This window comes from Heterodontus francisci, chromosome 30 (genome assembly GCF_036365525.1).
Source record: "Heterodontus francisci isolate sHetFra1 chromosome 30, sHetFra1.hap1, whole genome shotgun sequence".
Classification (NCBI taxonomy): domain Eukaryota; kingdom Metazoa; phylum Chordata; class Chondrichthyes; order Heterodontiformes; family Heterodontidae; genus Heterodontus; species Heterodontus francisci.
The window spans coordinates 38,148,198-38,168,635 of record NC_090400.1 but is presented as its reverse complement, the minus strand read 5'-3'; positions in this window follow the sequence as shown (position 1 = coordinate 38,168,635).

Below are 20,438 nucleotides of genomic sequence, written 5' to 3'. Positions count from 1 at the left end.
ACTGGCTCAGTCATAGAAGACAGAGGGTATCAGTGGATGGGTGTTTTTCTGAATGGAGGGGTGTTCCGCAGGGATCAGTGCTGGGACCTTTGCTGTTTGTAGTATATATAAATGATTTGGAGGAAAATGTAGCTGGTCTGATTAGTAAGTTTGCGGATGACACAAAGGTTGGTGGAGTTGCCAATAATGATGAGGATTGTCAGAGGATACAGCAGGATATAGATCAGTTGGAGACTTGGGTGGAGAAATGGCAGATGGAGTTTAATCCAGACAAATGTTAGGTAATGCATTTTGTGAGGTCTAATGCAGGTGGGAGGTATACAGTAAATGGTAGAACCCTTCGGAGTATTGACAGGCAGAGAGATCTGGGCGTACGTGTCCACAGGTCACTGAAAGTGGCAACGCAAGTGGATAAGGTAGTCAAGAAGGCATATGGCATGCTTGCCTTCATCAGTCGGGGCATAGAGTATAAAAATTGGCAAGTCATGTTGCAGCTGTACAGAACCTTAGTTAGGCCACACTTAGAATATTGCGTGCAATTCTGGTCACCACACTACCAGAAAGACGTGGAGGCTTTGGAGAGGGTACAGAGGAGGTTTACCAGGATGTTGCCAGGTCTGGAGGGCATTAGCTATGAGGAGAGGTTGGAAAAACTCAGATTGTTTTCACTGGAACGACGGAGGTGGAGGGGCGACATGACAGAGGTTTACAAAGTTATGAGTGGCATGGACAGAGTGGATAGTCAGAAGCTTTTTCCCAGGGTGGAAGAGTCAGTTACTAGGGGACATAGGTTTAAGGTGCGAGGGGCAAAGTTTAGAGGGGATGTGCGAGGCAAGTTCTTTACATAGAGGGTGGTGAGTGCCTGGAACTTGCTGCCAGGGGAGGTGGTGGAAGCAGATACGATAGTGACATCTTTAAGAGACATCTTGACAAATACATGAATAGGATGGGAATAGAGGGATATGGGCCCCGGAAGTGCAGAAGGTGTTAGTTTAGGCAGGCATCAAGATCGGCGCAGGCTTGGAGGGCCGAATGGCCTGGTCCTGTGCTGTACTGTTCTTTGTTCTTTGTTCTTTGTTCAATGTCAGAGTAGCCTGCTACCATCTCAAGACCCTCACCTGCCGCTTGTTGGTTTATCAGGGTTTCTTGTACCCACCTCTGATGCTCAAATACTGCCAGCAGCCTCACATCCCTCTCCAGAGTCCAACCAGTTGCCCCTCACAAATGCAAGTCTCTCACCACCAATGATGATAGCTCTGTGCCAATGGATGTGTATCTGAGTTTAAACCTCCCCTTTCACACAAACGTTTTACACTGCATTCCCGAGCACTCATGGCTCCCCGCTGTGTTCCTGACAGCTGGACCCTACCGTGTCCCAGACCCTCTGTTTTTCCTGTGTTTCTCAACTGAAAATTACAGACTGTTGCTCCACAGAGACTTAGTGAGCTCCACAACAAGCTGTTAATTGGAGGCATGTGGGTTTCTGGCGCCCTCCTTCCCTTTGAAAATTGCATCCGGAGGCGTTGGCAGCCATGATGCTATCTGAGATCGCGATTTTCAATGTGTGTTCACACCCGACCTTGCTCCCACAGGCGATTAAAAATTCAACTCCTGGTTACAGAGAACAGCTCTGAAAGGTCCCAAAGATTCTGCTGGCTTTTTTAAAAAAAGAAGATGCATGTATTTCACAGAGGAAAGGCTGGAGATGTGAGCAGTATGCCAAAATGCTTGTGCCTCCTTTCTCTCTCTCTCTCTCTGTCTTGGCTTGGGCAATAAATTCATGCATGCCCCCTCCACTCCTCTAACACCAAGCCTTTTACTGGTTTTCACATCTTCACTATTAATGGCCCTCACTTAGCCTTTACATTCATGCCGTCTCCATTCAGTTCTCTCCACCCTCACTGCTTTAAAAAAACTCCCTAAAACATTTTTCTTCTACTGTGCCTTTCATTTCCCAACCTACTCTTTATTTTTAAACTTGCCCCTCCTATTTAGCATCCATTGTTTTGCATTCTTCAATGTAAAGCAGTTTGAGATGTGTTCCTGCATGAGGAATAGTATAAAATTGCAAACTGTTTTCTATTATTGGGGAGGATCAAAGGAGCAGGAGCAGCAGCGAGAGGCAGACCAGCAGGAGCAGGTGTGGGGGGGCCAAATCCCACGGCCAATGTTCGAAAAAATCTTAGTTTGGTGTCAGAGAAGGATGAATAAGTGATTGGCTGTGACACGGACCCAGTTGGAGACACCAGCAGCAGCGAAGGATAGGGGACAGAGAGAGTGAGAGTGCGGGGCATGTGCATAGACCTGGCTGGAGGGTTTGGGGGATGGAGGTGGCAACCTGGAGGCTGGCAGTGGTGACCTGGAGCTGCTCCCTTCACACACCTGGAGGACAAGATCGCACCTACATTTGTAGTGATCTGGGCCCTGCCGGTTGGTACTTACAACATTAACAACAAAAGCATTAAGAGACAATAGCTAAGGGAGTAAACCCGACAAAATCTGGAGTGGAGTCCCATTAAGCGGTTAGTGTTTCCTCAAGTTAGCACCTTCCAGAAACTCCTGCAACCGAACAGGCCCCAGAAATATAGGCTTTCGTCTTTTCTCTGGATACCAACCTGTGAGGTCGAGAAGGGGGTGCAGATGCTAGGCACCTCCTAAGAGCATGCCTGGGCTATGCAGCAAACAAAGAAAGGTAACCTTTTGGATTGGAAGCTGGAATGTGAGGACTGTGTGTCCTAGAATAAACAACGAGCAACACTCCACAGCAAGTGTACACAAGACAGCCCTGATTGACCCCTGAGCTACACAAGCTTGGTGCCAACATTGCTTGTCTACAAAAAACCAGACGAAACGACACAGGCTCTATTCGAGAGGCTAATTACACCTTCTACTGGCATGGAAAGAGTGCTGAAGATCACTGTGAGTCTGGTGTAGGCTTTGCAGTGAGCGACCAGCTGACACAGTCAATTGAGCCACCAGTAGCAACCTCAGAGCACCTCATCTCCTTGTGGTTATCATCTGATGGAGGCAACTTCAACGTCATATGTGCCTACTCATCAACTCTGTACGCCAGCCTCTCAGAAAAAGAGGATTTCTATGACTCCGTAGGTGACATTCTGACCAGAGGCTGCAGCAGCTTGGCAGCAGGCGCCAATGGTGAAAACAACTCACAGCATCATTTGGCAGCTTCATGTGCGGCACTTGTAGCAGAACCTGCCTCTCAAGGATTGGCCTTCACTGTCATCAGAAAAGATACACCAAGAGAAGACATCCCACCTAAATAGTATGTTTGCTGCATGTCCATCATCATTTGTAGATGGAAGGATGCCAACACACTGTCTATTAGTGCTAAAAGAGCAGTGCAACTGTACTGTCCACTAAGTAACTATTATTTTACTTGTTCATTTGTTATATTAAATTATTTCAAAGATTTAAAACATGAATTGCTGAAACTGATAATTGAAATGTTTACATTTTCTGGGTGGAAAGCACAGGTGTAGTGATACACAAGGTACAGACTGGATGGGCCAGGGAGTCTGTACTTGTCAGTTATTGCTCATATGTTTGTATTAATTGAACAGCCACTATTATATTTTGAATAATTCAAATTTCATGGTGATAACAGTTACTTCACTGTAAATTAATGTATTCTTAATGTATTACTGCAATAAGCTGGGACATGTGGGCCAGGTTTCATCCAAGAGGAGGCAACTGTTTCAGCCAATAATGACTGTAAGGGGAGGGCAGCTCCTTCTTTAACCTGTGGAGACAACAAGAAGGATCTTTAGAAAGTTTTTTATAAATCATTTTCAGATGCAGTAATATAGTTTTTGTAAAGAGCTGTGACCTATTAGTGATTAAATAAGCCACTAATCTGGTTTATAAACCAACTGTCAAACTATATTGGTTTATGTTTGAAACAAATAGAAATTCATGATTTTTATACCATAGCTCTTTATTTTTAAGAGACTCACGATTTATGAGACAGTGGGGTTAGCATTATTAAATATGTTCAATGAGGGAAAGGATACACACGTGGAATACTTGATATAATGTGCTTTTTAATAAACAAAGAAAATGTTAAATGCTTTGGTCTCCTGGCAATGAAATGTAAATGATCACTTGATAATTCATTGATTATATGAATTATTACTCATCAGCTACATGAGGCAGGCTGGTTATTATCATTTACTATGACACTATCAACCAATCAATTTACTAAAACTGGAACAAAATTGCCTTTACAAAATTTAAATGTCAATTTAGGGGAATGGGAACCTAAATTGTAGTTCCAGTGTACAGGATGTTGAGAGTAGTGAGGTCAGGGATAAGGTTACAAGGACGCAAGAGGGCACTGGCAAGCAAGAACTTGGTTTAAAGTGTGTCTACTTCAACGCCAGGAGCATCCGGAATAAGGTGGGTGAGCTTGCAGCATGGGTTGGTACCTGGGATCTCGATGTAGTGGCCATTTCGGAGACATGGGTAGAGCAGGGGCAGGAATGGATGTTGCAGGTTCCGGGATTTAGATGTTTCAGTAAGAACAGAGAAGATGGTAAAAGAGGGGGGGGGGGTGTGGCATTGTTAATCAAGGAGAGTATTACAGCGACAGAAAGGACGTTTGAGGTCTCGTCTACTGAGGTAGTATGGGCCGAGGTTAGAAACAGGAGAGGAGAGGTCACCCTGTTGGGAGTCTTTTATAGACCTCCGAATAGTTCCAGAGATGTAGAGGAAAGGATAGCGAAGATGATTCTCGACAGGGGCGAAAGTAACAGGGTAGTTGTTATGGGGGACTTTAACTTTCCAAATATTGACTGGAAATACTATAGTTCGAGTACTTTAGATGGGTCAGTTTTTGTCCAGTGTGTGCAGGAGGGTTTTCTGACACAGTACGTAGACAGGCCAACCAGGGGCGATGCCACATTGGATTTGGTACTGGGTAATGAACCCGGCCAGGTGTTAGATTTAGATGTAGGTGAGCACTTTGGTGATAGTGATCACAATTCGGTTAGGTTTACCTCAGCGATGGGCAGGGACAGGTATATACCGCAGGGCAAGAATTATAGCTGGGGGAAAGGAAATTATGATGCGATTAGGCAAGATTTAGGATGCGTAGGATGGGGAAGGAAATTGCAGGGGATGGGCACAATAGAAATGTGGAGCTTATTCAAGGAGCAGCTACTGCGTGTCCTTGATAAGTATGTACCTGTCAGGCAGGGAGGAAGTTGTCGAGCGAGGGAGCCGTGGTTTACTAAAGAAGTTGAAGCGCTTGTCAAAAGGAAGAAGAAGGCTTATGTTAGGATGAGACGTGAAGGCTCAGTTAGGGCGCTTGAGAGTTACAAGCTAGCCAGGAAGGATCTAAAGGGAGAGCTGAGAAGAGCAAGGAGAGGACACGAGAAGTCATTGGCGGATAGGATAAAGGAAAACCCTAAGGCTTTCTATAGGTATATCAGGAATCAAAGAATGACTAGAGTTAGATTAGGGCCAATCAAGGATAGTAGTGGGAAGTTGTGTGTGGAATCAGAGGAGATAGGGGAAGCGTTAAATGAATATTTTTCGTCCGTATTTACAGTAGAGAAAGAAAATGTTGTCGAGGAGAATACTGAGATTCAGACTACTAGGCTAGATGGGATTGAGGTTCACAAGGAGGAGGTGTTAGCAATTTTGGAAAGTGTGAAAATAGATAGGTCCCCTGGGCCAGATGGGATTTATCCTAGGATTCTCTGGGAAGCCAGGGAGGAGATTGCAGAGCCTTTGTCCTTGATCTTTATGTCGTCATTGTCGACAGGAATAGTGCCGGAAGACTGGAGGATAGCAAATGTTGTCCCCTTGTTCAAGAAGAGGAGTAGAGACAGCCCTGGTAATTATAGACCTGTGAGCCTTACTTCGGTTGTGGGTAAAATGTTGGAAAAGGTTATAAGAGACAGGATTTATAATCATCTTGAAAAGAATAAGTTCATTAGCGATAGTCAGCACGGATTTGTGAAGGGTAGGTCGTGCCTCACACACCTTATTGAGTTTTTCGAGAAGGTGACCAAACAGGTGGATGAGGGTAAAGCAGTGGATGTGGTGTATATGGATTTCAGTAAGGCGTTTGATAAGGTTCCCCACGGTAGGCTATTGCAGAAAATACGGAAGTATGGGGTTGAAGGTGATTTAGAGCTTTGGATCAGAAATTGGCTAGCTGAAAGAAGACAGAGGGTGGTGGTTGATGGCAAATGTTCATCCTGGAGTTTAGTTACTAGTGGTGTACCGCAAGGATCTGTTTTGGGGCCACTGCTGTTTTCATTTTTATAAATGACCTGGAAGAGGGTGTAGGAGGGTGGGTTAGTAAATTTGCGGATGAGACGAAGGTCGGTGGAGTTGTGGATAGTGCCGAAGGATGTTGTAGGGTACAGAGGGACATAGATAGGCTGCAGAGCTGAGCTGAGAGATGGCAAATGGAGTTTAATGCGGAAAAGTGTGAGGTGATTCACTTTGGAAGGAGTAACAGGAATGCAGAGTACTGGGCTAATGGGAATATTCTTGGTAGTGTAGATGAACAGAGAGATCTTGGTGTCCAGGTACATAAATCCCTGAAAGTTGATACCCAGGTTAATAGGGCTGTTAAGAAGGCATATGGTGTGTTAGCTTTTATTAGTAGGGGGATCGAGTTTCGGAGCCATGAGGTCATGCTGCAGCTGTACAAAACTCTGGTGAGACCGCACCTGGAGTATTGCGTGCAGTTCTGGTCACCGCATTATAGGAAGGATGTGGAAGCTTTGGAAAGGGTGCAGAGGAGATTTACTAGGATGTTGCCTGGTATGGAGGGAAGGTCTTACGAGGAAAGGCTGAGGGACTTGAGGTTGTTTTCGTTGGAGAGAAGGAGGAGGAGAGGTGACTTAATAGAGACATATAAGATAATCAGAGGGTTAGATAGGGTGGATAGTGAGAGTCTTTTTCCTCGGATGGTGAAGGCAAACATGAGGGGACATAGCTTTAAGTTGAGGGGTGATAGATATAGGACAGATGTTAGAGGTAGTTTCTTTACTCAGAGAGTAGTAGGGGCGTGGAACGCCCTGCCTGCAACAGTAGTAGACTCGCCAACTTAAAGGGCATTTAAGTGGTCATTGGATAGACATATGGATGAAAATGGAATAGTGTAGGTCAGATGGTTTCACAGGTCGGCGCAACATCGAGGGCCGAAGGGCCTGTACTGCGCTGTAATGTTCTAATTCTAATTCTAACTTATGCCTTGAGTATCAAGCTATCATCAAATTTCTTTCATCCTTAATATTTCAGTCTTTTTCTTTTTCTATTCGGCTTTTTAAAAGTTTCTGTTATTTTTTCTTTCCTCCTTACTATTGTCCTTTTCTCAATTATATTTCACTAAAGTAAGTTCTATCCAGTCCCTGTGCAGTTGAACTTCAACACATGTGTAAAGTAACAGTCTTTTTCTTTTTATGAATACACCTATGCATAGTACAGCTGGGACTTTCCCAAACAACATTTCCAGCTCTTGTGTACATTCGCTTTTGAAATTGCGCTTTAAATGCACATAGAGTCATAGAGTCATAGAGAGATACAGCACTGTAACAGGCCCTTGATGCAGAACAATGTGAATGATATGCTGATATTTTGGATATGGCCACAGGTTGTACTTTAGATATATGTTTATGCTGGAGGCAGTAGCCACAGTTGGACTCCAGTGAAAAGCACGAGTATGACTTGCATTTTGTAGGTGTCTCACTTGATGAACAAACACAAAATGCAATGCCATCCCAGTGCATTATTTTAAACCTTGACAGTGTTCATATTACTGATTTTCACCATGTTGTGGCAATACTTCTGATATTGGTGTAATGATTCCTTCAGAGACCATTAATCTCTTCTACATTATTTTGACTAATGCTTTTTTTTGCGTTTTTTGCATCTTAATCTCAGCACCTCCTTCAGTATGAAAAAAAATTGATGAGGAAATTGGGATTCACCACATCCAAATCCCAATGCCTGAACGCACAGGTACCAATGTGACAGGTGAAGAAGGCTGCTTGACATCAAAAGAAGGGGCTGGTAACAGGGCATTCATTGGGTGATTATTGGGTAAATGCAATTCGCAGCCCACACTGTTTATGCTGATGTTCTTTTTGAGCATTTCATGGAATACCAATGGCAGGTGCTGCCCAAACACATGCAGAGCAGAAGGGATGGATCAGATGGTGGGCATATTAAGCGATTGGCGGGGAAAGAGATGCTGATTATTATCTGGTTCCTGAATTCTTTTGATGGCGGCTTCTTCAGCTGTGCACAACACCACAACTGTTAGACCAAGGGACTTCTCAGTGGTGGAGCAGTTGGAGAGGAGACCTATTGAGTCTTCTTGTAGCATCATCATTGAAGTGCCGCTTAGGGGCACCTTGTGGAGGACAAAGTGAGAAGGAGGCAAGAGAAAGAGAGAGAGAGAGACTCTGTTGAGCAAGATTGGGGGAAAGGGGAAGAAAAGAGAGGACAAAAAGCCCTGTTGCAATGGGAGCAACTAGGAAGAGAAATAACAACTGATTGATCAGTTAGCCACAGATCAGAAGCTGCTGCAAGTGAGGGAAATTGAAACACCTCAGAAGTCTGTAAGTCATCACCAACTGCAGCAACAATAACAGATTCAGCTTGCTCAGTATGTGGTCCTGACAGTTTAAGTGCAGCAAGTTATCACAAATATTACCCTGCTGTGGGACGTAGAGAGAAAGAACATGTTGAAGATGAGGTCAGAGAGATCCCACTGATGCAGAAAAAGAGGTGGAGAGAGGGAAAGAAAAAACACTCTATTGAGCGTTACACTGAATTACATACAGCCTACAGCCCAGAAATTGGCCATTCAGTTTAATGGGTCTATGCTGGTGTTTCTGCCACATACTAGCTTCCTCCCACCCTTCTTCATTTAACCCTATCAGCATGTCCTTCTATTCCTTTCTCTCTCAATTGCTTATCTAGCTTCCCCTTAAATGCATCAATGCTATTTGCCTCAACTACACCTCGTAGTAGTGAATTCCACTTTCTTCCCACTCCTTGGGTTAAGAAGTTTTTCCCAAATTCCCTATTGGATTTATTGCTGACTATCTAATAGTAATGGCTTCTGGATTGGTCTCCCCAACAAGTGGAAACATCTTCTGTACATCTACCTTATCAAACCCCTTCATAATTTTAAAGACCTCTATTAGGCCATCCCTTCAGCCTTCACTTTTCTGGAGAAAAGAGCCCCAGCCTTTTCAGCCAGTCAATTGGGGAAATGGGGTAGGAGTGGGAAAGAAAGCCTTTTGTGAGCTGAAGGAGGAAATCTTTCATTTTGTTGTAGAGAGAGGGAAGGAAAATTGTCATCAAGGTTTAGCAAGACGAGTTATAGAACAACATATCCTACAACTCACTGTGAGTAATGCTAAGAGAGACCCACTAGTATTATTAAAAATAATTATCACACAGAAGCGATTTGAAGCCTGTAATCTAGCTTCAGTATTCTGATGATTCCTGTAGGTTGATTTTTGTTCTTGTCCTACTGTTGAAGATGTTATATAAACCACTTGAGTAAACTGATATTTCCCTCCCCACCTTTCCCACCCACACCCTCTCTCCCCAGCTCTTCATTATTATCTGTATCGAACATCTTTTAACTGTGATACATTCCTCTCAGCCATTTCATTTTATCACAAACACCCTAACATGAAACAACATTATCAGTCATCAAAATCAGATGGAAACTGCGTGCCAACCCAAACTCAATCTTTTAAAAATGCAAGCTGAGACTTATAGTGTGCACTGTTACATATTACAAGACACATCTTACAAATAGAGGGGCTCATTTCAGTTTATGCAGGATGAATGGAGCTAAATTACAGAAGTACAGGAAGCCTTATTATCTCTGACGAAAGATACCATGAACACAAACATCTGCACTTTGAATTGGAAATTTTCTTTCAGAGCAATTAATTTCATAATTCCATTTCTTCATTTTGATTTTGCTCTATTCAAAATGAAAAGATTAGAACTCTGACAGACTGGCTCCGAGCCAGGAAATTCCATCCCTACAACTTCTTAGTTTGTTGTTATGGCAACTCTCCCTCCTACTATAGGCCAGCTACTTATCAAAATGATCTCATGAATTAAATTCCATTGCTGATAGCTATGTAATATAGATCCTAAATTTTATAATTACAGTGATATGGGTTTAATTACTTTCCCAGCTCACAGTGTCTATTAGTATGAAGTTCATAATGCTAATTGTGGTGTTTTTCTCCTGTGGTCTTTAGCACAGGAAAATAAACGTTTTGACCATATACTTCGCCGAGAGTGAGCTTGTCTCAGCAGTTGCACACTTACCTCTGAGACCATAGGCTGTGGGTTTTAGCTCGACACCAGGATCTGAATTGCACTACAATATTGAGGGACAGTTGCATGTCAGAGATGTGGGCTGGGATTTTCTCAGCAGGGGTAAGTCCTGAGGTTGGGACCATATGCGGGTCCCGAGCCCACACGGGTGGGCAGCGGGACTGCAGTGGCAGTCTTCCCAGCGGTGGCCTCTTGTTTGGTTGCTACTGGGCCCGAAGTTCAATTAAGGACTGCAGGCTGGCTATCCATGCTGCCGGCCCAATCTGAGAGCCAGTAGCTCTGCAGCCTCATCAGGGCCACCAAGAGAGGTGGCCACTGCTGAAGTTGCAAAGAGAATGAGCGGGTGCCTCCATTTTGAGGTGCCTTTGCAGGGGAGGAAGAAAATTCATTTTTCTGCCGGGGTCGAGGAGGCAGGCCCCAGCATTCAGAGGGGGCGCGCCGCCAGCAGCTGTCTCTTTGGGCCTTGGAGCCTCTGGCTCAATCCCGGGAGGCCACCTCCATGCATCTGTCAGACTCACCAGACAGTGGAGGAGCCGCCCCACCGCTGGCAAAACGTCAACGGCTTGGGAAGATGGCACTCAATTGGGCCTTTATTTGGCTAAGTTGGCTGCCTGCTACAGTTGGAGGACTGCCGGGGTGCTGCTGTTTCCGCGACCGGGAAACTTCCCTGGAGGTGGGACTGTATTGGGCAGCCAACCTGATGTGGATCCCCAGCAATGTACTGGCCCTTCGTCTCCTAGCCCACTACCCGGGGGCCAGTAAAATCTCGCCCAATTTTAACTTGGGGCAGGAGTCTTGCAGGCAGGGACAGAGACAAACAGCAAACCATCTGGACCTCTGCTTTGTGAAGCCAGGGATAATTTCTCTCCTGGACCTCATCTGTAAAGACCCTGTCACTTTCCTGCCCATACCCGGTGGGAGGCAGGCTGGAATGGGATGTTGGGCCAGGGCAACTCGGAACAATCTCTGGCGCTCAGCTAACTGATTGGGAGGGGTTTGGGGAGGGATTTGTGATTGGGTATCAGTGCTGATCAGTTTAATTGACCATTTTAACTGTGTGGCTGCCCACTCTTCGTCAGGAAGATGGAGTAAAATTGGCCCTGTTGTCTTTTGGATCAAATGCTAAACCAAGGCCCCATCTGTCTGTTCAAATAAAACAAAAGATGCCAAGATATCTGTTGAAGAAGGACAGGGAGCTTGCTTATCATCTGGGGCAACATCAATCCCTCAGCCAATTCCATCAAAATCTGATAAACTGGCCATTTATCTCATTGTTGTTTGAAGGACTTCGCTGGACGCAATTTGATTGTTATCTTATCCTTCAAAACAATAGCGACTGCATATCAAAAATAATTCATCGGCAGTAAAATGCTTTCGGACATCTTGAGGATGTGAAATGATCTGTACAAATCCAAGTTCTTTCTATGAACCTACCTCGAGCAACAAAAAGTGAACAACACTTTTCACCTTCACCAAGATACTGCACAGAATAAAAACCTAGAAACATAGAAACATAGAAAATAGGAGCAGGAGTAGGCCATTCAGCCCTTCGGGCCTGCTCTGTCATTCATTATGATCATGGCAGATCATCCAACTCAGTAACCTGTTCCCGCTTTCACCCCATACCCTTTGATCCTTTTAGACCCAAGAACTATATATAACTCCTTCTTGAAAACATACAATGTTTTGGCCTCAACTGCTTTCTGTGGTAGCGAATTCCACAGGCTCACCACTCTCTGGGTGAAGAAATTTCTCCTCATCTCAGTCCTGAAAGGTTTACCCTGTATCTTTAGACGATGACCCCTGGTTCTGGACACCCCAACCTTCAGGAACATCGTTCCTGCATCGACCCTGTCAAGTCCTGTTAGAATTTTTTAGGTTTCTATGAGATCCCCCCTCACTCTTCTGAACTCCAGCGAATATAATCCTAACCGACTCAATCTCTCCTCATACGTCAGTCCCGCCATCCCAGGAATCAGTCTGGTAAACCTTCGCTGCACTCCCTCTAGAGCAAGAACATCCTTCCTCAGATAAGGAGACCAAAACTGCACACAATATTCCAGGTGTGGCCTCACCAAGGCCCTGTATAATTGCAGCAAGACATCCCTGCTCCTGTACTCGAATCCTCTCGCTATGAAGGCCAACATACCATTTGCCTTTTTTACAGCTTGTTGCACCTGCATGCTTACCTTCAGTGATTGGTGTACGAGAACACCCAGGTCTCGTTGCATATTCCCCTCTCTCAGTTTATAGCCGTTCAGATAATAATCTGCCTTCCTGTTTTTGCTACCAAAGTGGATAACCTCACATTTATCCACATTATACTGCATCTGTCATGCATTAGCCTACTCACTCAACTTGTCCAAATCACCCTGAAGCCTCTCTGCATCCTCCTCACAACTCACCCTCCCACCCAGTTTTGTGTCATCTGCAAATTTGGAGATATTACATTTAGTTCCCTCATCTAAATCATTAATATATATTGTGAATAGCTGGGGTCCTAGCACCGATCCCTGCAGTACCCCACTAGTCACTGCCCGCCATTCGGAAAAAGACCCATTTATCCCTACTCTTTGTTTCTGTCTGCCAGCCGATTTTCTATCCATCGCAATACACTACCCCCAATCCCATGCACTTTAATTTTACATGCTAATCTCTTATGTGGGACTTTGTCGAAAGCCATCTGAAAGTCCAAATAAACCACATCCACTGGCTCCCCTCATCAACTCTACTAGTTACATCCTCGAAGAATTCTAGTAGGTTTGTCAAGCATGATTTCCCTTTCGTAAATCCATGCTGACTCTGCCCGATTCTACCACTGTTCTCTAAGTGCTCTGCTGTAAAATCTTTGATAATGGACTCTAGAATTTTCCCCACTACTGATGTCAGGTTGACTGGTCTATAATTCCCTGCTTTCTCGCTACCTCCCTTTTTAAATAGTGGGGTTACAGTAGCTATCCTCCAATCTGTAGGAACTGTTCCAGAGTCTATAGAATCGCGGAAGATGACCACCAATGCATCCACTATTTCCAGGGCCGCTTCCTTAAGTACTTTGGGATGCATACCATCAGGCCCTGGGGATTTATCGGCCTTCAACCCCATCAATTTCCCCAACACCATTTCTCTACTAATACTGCTTTCCTTCAGTTCCTCTCTCTCACTAAGCCTTGTGTTCCCCAACATTTCTGGTATGATATTTGTGTCCTCCTTTGTGAAGACAGAACCAAAGTATGCATTTAGTTGGTCAGCCATTTCTTTATTCCCCATAATAAATTCCCCTGTTTCTGACTGTAAGGGACCTATATTTGTCTTCACCAATCTTTTTCTCTTCACATACCGATAGAAACTTTTACAGTCAGTTTTTATGTTCCCTGCAAGCTTGCTCTCGTACTCTATTTTCCCCTTCTTAATCAATCCCTTGGTCCTCCTTTGCTGAATTCTAAACTGCTCCCAATCCTCTGGTCTGTTGTTTTTTCTGGCAAATTTATATGCCTCTTCCTTGGATCTCATGCTATCTCTAATTTCCCTTGTAAGCCATGGTTTGGCTACCTTTCCCGTTTTACTTTTGTGCCAGACAGAGGTAAACAATTATTGCAGTTCATCTATGCACTCTTTAAATGTTTGCCTATCCACCGTTATCCCTTTAAGTAACGTTTCACAATCCATCATAGCCAACTCGCGCCTCAACCTTCGTAGTTTCCTCTACTAAATTTCAGAACCCTTGTCTCAGAATCAACTACGTCACTCTCCATCTTGATGAAGAATTCTATCGTACTTTGGTCGCTCATCCCCAAGGGGTCTCGCACCACCAGATTGTCAATTATTCTTCTCTCATTACACAATACCCAGTCTAAAATGGCCTGTTCTCTAGTTGGTTCCTCAACGTATTGGTCCAGAAAACCATCCTGTATATACTCCAAGTATTCCTCCTCTATGGTATTGTGACTAATTTGATTTTCCCAATCTATATGCCGATTAAAGTCACCCATAATTACAGATGTTCCTTTATCGCATGGGTCTCTAATTTCCTGTTTAATGCCATTCCCAACATCACCACTACAGTTTAGGGGTCCATATGGAAATGTGGTTAACTCTTACATCCTCTCTGAAATGGCCTAGCAAGCCACTCAGTTGTACCTATCCACTACAAAGTCAATAAAAAGGAATGAAACTGGACGGACCACCCGGCATCGACCTAGGCACCGGAAACGACAACGGCAAACCCAGCCCTGTCGACCCTGCAAAGTCCTCCTTACTAACATCTGGAGGCTTGTGCCAAAGTTGGGAGAGCTGTCCCACAGACTAGTCAAGCAACAGCCTGACATAGTCATACTCACGGAATCATACCTTACAGACAATGTCCCAGACACTGCCATCACCATCTCTGGGTATGTCCTGTCCCACCGGCAGGACAGACCCACCAGAGGTGGTGGCACAGTGGTATACAGTAGGGAGGGAGTTGCCCTGGGAGTCCTCAACATCGACTCCGGACTCCATGAAGTCTCATGGCATCAGGTCAAACATGGGCAAGGTAACCTCCTACTGATTACCACCCACCGCCCTCCCTCAGCTGATGACTCAGTACTCCTCCATGTTGAACACCACTTGGAGGAAGCAATGAGGGTGGCAAGGGCACAAAATGTACTCTGGGTGGGGAACTTCAATGTCCATCACCAAGAGTGGCTCGGTAGCACCACTACTGACCGAGCTGGCCGAGCCCTAAAGGACATAGCTACTAGACTGGGTCCGCGGCAGGTAGTGGGGGAACCAACCCGAGGGAAAAACATACTTGACCTCATCCTCACCAATCTTCCTGCTGCAGATCCTTCTGTCCATGACAGTATTGCTAGGAGTGACCACCACACAGCCCTTGTGGAGACGAAGTCCCGCCTTCACATTGAGGATACCGTCCATCGTGTGGTGTGGTACTATCACCGTGCTAAATGGGATAGATTTCGAACAGATCTAGCAATGCAAAGCTGGGCATCCATGAGGCGCTGTGGGCCATCAGCAGCAGCAAAATTGTACTCAACCACAATCTGTAACCTCATGGCCCGGCATATCCCCCGCTCTACCAGTACCATCAAGCCAGGAGACCAACCCTAGTTCAATGAAGAGTGCAGGAGGGCATGCCAGGAGCAGCACCAGGCATACCTCAAAATGAGGTGTCAACCTGGTAAAGCTACAACACAGGACTATCTGTGTGCCAAACTGTGTAAGCAGCATGCGATAGACAGAGCTAAGCGATCCCATAACCAACGGATCAGATCTAAGCTCTGCAGTCCTGCCACATCCAGCCATGAATGGTGGTGGACAATTAAACAACTAACTGGAGGAGGTGACTCCACAAATATCCCCATCCTCAATGATGAGGGAGCCCAGCACATCAGTGCGAAAGATAAGGCTGAAGCATTTGCAACAATCTTCAGCCAGAAGTGCCAAGTTGATGATCCATCTTGGCCTCCTCCTGAAGTCCCCAGCATCACAGATGCCAGACTTCAGCCAATTCGATTCATTCTGCGTGATATCAAGAAACGACTGAAGGCACTGGATACTGCAAAAGCTATGGGCCCTGACAATATTCCGGCAATAGTACTGAAGACCTGTGCTCCAGAACTTGCCGCGCCCCTAGCCAAGCTGTTCCAGTACAGCTACAACAGTGGCATCTACCCTGCAATGTGGAAAATTGCCCAGGTATGTCCTGTACACAAAAAGCAGGACAAGTCCAACCCAGCCAATTACCGCCCCATCAGTCTATTCTCAATCATCAGTAAAGTGATGGAAGGTGCCATCAACAGTGCCATCAAGCGGCACTTGATTCGCAATAACCTGCTCAGTGACGCTCAGTTTGGGCTCTGCCAGGGCCACTCAGCTCCTGACCTCATTACAGCCTTGGTTCAAACATGAACAAAAGAGCTGAACTCAAGAGGTGAGGTGAGAGTGACTGCCCTTGACATCAAGGCAGCATCTGACCGAGTATGGCATCAAGGAGCCCCAGCAAAACTGAGGTCAATGGGAATCAGGGGGAAAACCCTCCGCTGGCTGGAGTCATACCTAGTGCAAAGGTAGATGGTTGTGTTGTTGGAGGTCAATCATCTGAGCTCCAGGACATCACTGCAGGAGTTCCTCAGGGTAGTGTCCTAGGCCCAACCATCTCAGCTGCTTCATCAATGACCTTCCTTCAATCATAAGGTCAAAAGTGGGGATGTTCGCTGATGATTGCACAATGTTCAGCACCATTCGTGACTCCTCAGATACTGAAGCAGTCCGTGTAGAAATGCAGCAAGTCCTGGACAATATCCAGGCTTGGGCTGATAAGTGGCAAGTAACATTTGCGCCACACAAGTGCCAGGCAATGACCATCTCCAACAAGAGAGAATCTAACCATCTCCCCTTGACATTCAACAGCATTACCATCACTGAATCCCCCACTATCAACAGCCTAGGGGCTACCATTGACCAGAAACTGAACTGGAGTAGCCATATAAATACCGTGGCTACAAGAGCAGGTCAGAGGCTAGGAATCCTGAGGCGAGTAACTTACCTCTTGACTCCCCAAAGCCTGTCCACCATCTACAAGGCACAAGTCAGGAGTGTGATGGAATACTCTCCACTTGCCTGGATGGGTGCAAGAAGCTCGACACCATCCAGGACAAAGCAGCCCGCTTGATTGGCACCCCATCTAGAAACATTCGCTCCCTCCATCACCAACGCACAGTGGCAGCAGTGTGTACCATCTACAAGATGCACTGCAGCAATGCACCAAGGCTTCTTAGACAGCACCTTCCAAACACGCGACCTCTACCAACTAGAAGGACAAGGGCAGCAAATACATGGGAACGTCACCACCTGCAAGTTCCACTCCAAGTCACACACCATCTGACTTGGAACTATATTGCCGTTCCTACACTGTCGCAGGGTCAAAATCCTGGAACTCCCTTCCTAACAGCACTGTGGGTGTACCTATCCCACATGGACTGCAGCTGTTCAAGAAGGCAGCTCACCACCACCTTTTCAAGGGCAATTAGGGATGGGTAATAAATGCTGACCTAGCCAGTGACGCCCACATCCCATGAATGAATTAAAAAAAAATACAACCCCCACTCACGTTTTTTGCCCCTTAGTGTTTCTCAGCTCTACCCATACAGATTCCACATCATCAAAGCTAATATCCTTCCTCACTATTGCGTTAATTTCCTCTTTAACCAGCAATGCAACTGCACCGCCTTTTGTTTTTTGTCTGTCCTTCCTAAATACTGAATATCCCTGGATGTTCATTTCCCATCCCTGGTCACCTTGCAGCCATGTCTCCATGATCCCGACTATATCATACCCGTTTACATCTATTTGCGCGATTAATTTATCCACTTTATTGCGAATGCTCCACGCGTTAAGGCACAAAGCCTTAAGGCTTGTCTTTTTAACATGACTTGTCTCCTTCCCACTATTTTTCACTGTGGCCCTGTTTGATACTGGCCCTTGATTTCTCTGCCTATCACTTTTCTTATTCCCCTCACTGTCTTTTGTTCTTGTCTTTGATTCCCCCCTCCTCTGACTCTTTGCAAAGGTTCCCATCCCCCTGCCATTTTAGTTTAAACCCTCCCCAATTACTCTAGCAAATACTCCCCCTAGGACATCAGTCCCAGTCCTGCTCAGGTGTAACCCGTCCAGTTTGTACTGGTCCCACCTCCCCCAGAACCGGTCCTAGGAATCTAAAACCCTCCCCCTCACACCATCTCTTCAGCCACGTACTCATCCGATATATCCTGCTATTTCTACTCTGACTGGTAGTAATCCTGAGATCACTACCTTTGAGGTCCGACTTTTCAACTTACTTCCTAGCTCCGTATATTCTGCTTTTAGGACCTCATTGTTTTTTTTACCTATGTCGTTTGTACCAATGCGTACCATGACAACTGGCTGTTCACCCTCCCCCTTCAGAATGTCCCGTAACTGCTCTGAGACATCCTTGATCCTGGCACCAGGGAGGCAACATACCATCCTGGAGTCTCTTCTGGGGACACAGAAACACCCATATATTCCCCTTACAATTGAATCCCCTATAATTATTGCATTCCCACACTTTTTACTCCTCCCCTGTGCAGCAGAGACAACCATGGTGCAATGAATTGGGCTGTTGCTGCTTTCCCCTGAGAGGCCATTCCCCCCAACAGTATCCAAAGCAGTATATCTGTTTTGCAGGGGAATAGCCACAGGAGATTCCTGAACTGCCTGCCTAGTCCTCTTGCTCTGTCTGATGGTCACCCATTCCCTTCCTGCCTGTGGAGTCTGAGCCTGCGGTGTGACCACCTCTCAATACGTACTATCCACGATACTCTCCACCTCGTGGATGCTCCACAGTGTCACCAGCTGCCACTCCAGCTCCGAAACCCGGGCTTCCAGGAGCTGCAGCTGGAGACACTTCCTGCACACATGCCGGTCCCGGGCACTGGAAATCTTCCTGGCTTCCAACATGGAGCACGAGGAGCACACCACGGCGTTGAGCTCTCCTGCCATGACTTAACCCTTTAAATTAACCTTTTGGAAGATCTTAATGTCAAATGATATCAGTTACACTCTGCGTGGGTTTCCTCCGGGTGCTCCGGTTTCCTCCCACATGCCAAAAGACTTGCAGGTTGGTAGGTAAATTGGCCATTATAAATTGCCCCTAGTATAGGTAGGTGGTAGGGAAATATAGGGACAGGTGGGGATGTGGTAGGAATATGGGATTAGTGTAGGATTAGTATAAATGGGTGGTTGATGGTCGGCACAGACTCGGTGGGCCGAAGGGCCTGTTTCAGTGCTGTATCTCTAAACTAAACTAAACTAAACACTCGGGCCCTTCTTCCCTGGTCCTCATTACTGCAGAATTCCCTAATAAAAAACACTACTTACTATATATGAAATAAACTGTAAACCTTTCTTACCTTAGATACTTACCCAGCTATTTAGAGCTATTCCCTAAGAGCAGTGACACACCAACCAATCACCTTGTAGCTTTCCTGTGACGTCACTGTTTACTTTTTCTATCAAAACTCCGGCGCACTGGAAGAGGTCCGACTGCTCTCCGCTCCTGAAGGTAAATGAAGACCCCGAGCTTCGCGCTGGATTTATCCGCCCCTGGTTCTGGTTGTTTCCACACAGACCCGACTGTTCTCCGCTCCTGAAGGTCCTATTTGCTGTAAGAGTTACTATAGGCTGCAATGTTACAGTATGAAATTAGGCAGGCCAAATCTTAGATGGTGTTATTGTTTTTCACGTGATGACGCTACTTTCATCATAATTGTATCACATATGTTGAAAAAGTGTTGAAAAGGAACGATATAATATTGGACTGAAAATATTGCATATAAGTTTCTTTTTGAGCTGTGGTCTTATCATGTCATATTCTATCAATGATAGAAATTTCACCACAGACGGAGCCCATTTAGCTCATCAAGCTTTTAAAGCAACATTTCTATGCACAAATTGGCTGCGTGTTTCCTTCGGTTAAAACAGTGACTAGTTGTGAAGTGCTTTGTTGTTGTGAAAAAATATATAAATGCAAGTTCCATCTTGCTTTCCTTTTGTTTTTGTTTAATCGTTCATGGGATGTGGGCTTTGCTGGCTAGGCCAGCATTTATTGCCCACCCCTAATTGCCCTTGAGAAGCTGGTGGTGAGCCACCTTCTTGAACCGCTGCAGTCCATGTGATATTGGTACACCCACAGTGCTCGAAAGTAGGGAGTTCCAGGTTTTGCCCCAGTGATGATGAAGGAATGGCTATTTATTTCTAAGTCAGTTTGGTGTATGACTTGGAGGGGAACCTGAAAGCAATGGTGTTCTTTGTCTGCCTGCTGCTCTTGTTCTTCCAGGTCGTAGAGGTATATTTTGTACGTTGTTTCAGCTGAAATGTCATGAGCTGGTTGAATTATATGTTAGAATGGTTATTTTTATATTTATATTCCATTTTCCATGTATTCCTCATACTTGCTCCATTGTTTCTTTACCATTTTATTCAATTAATGGATTTATACTCAAGGAAGCTGTTTCCACCAAAATAAAAGCAAAATACTGCAGATGCTGGAAATCTGAAACACAAACAGA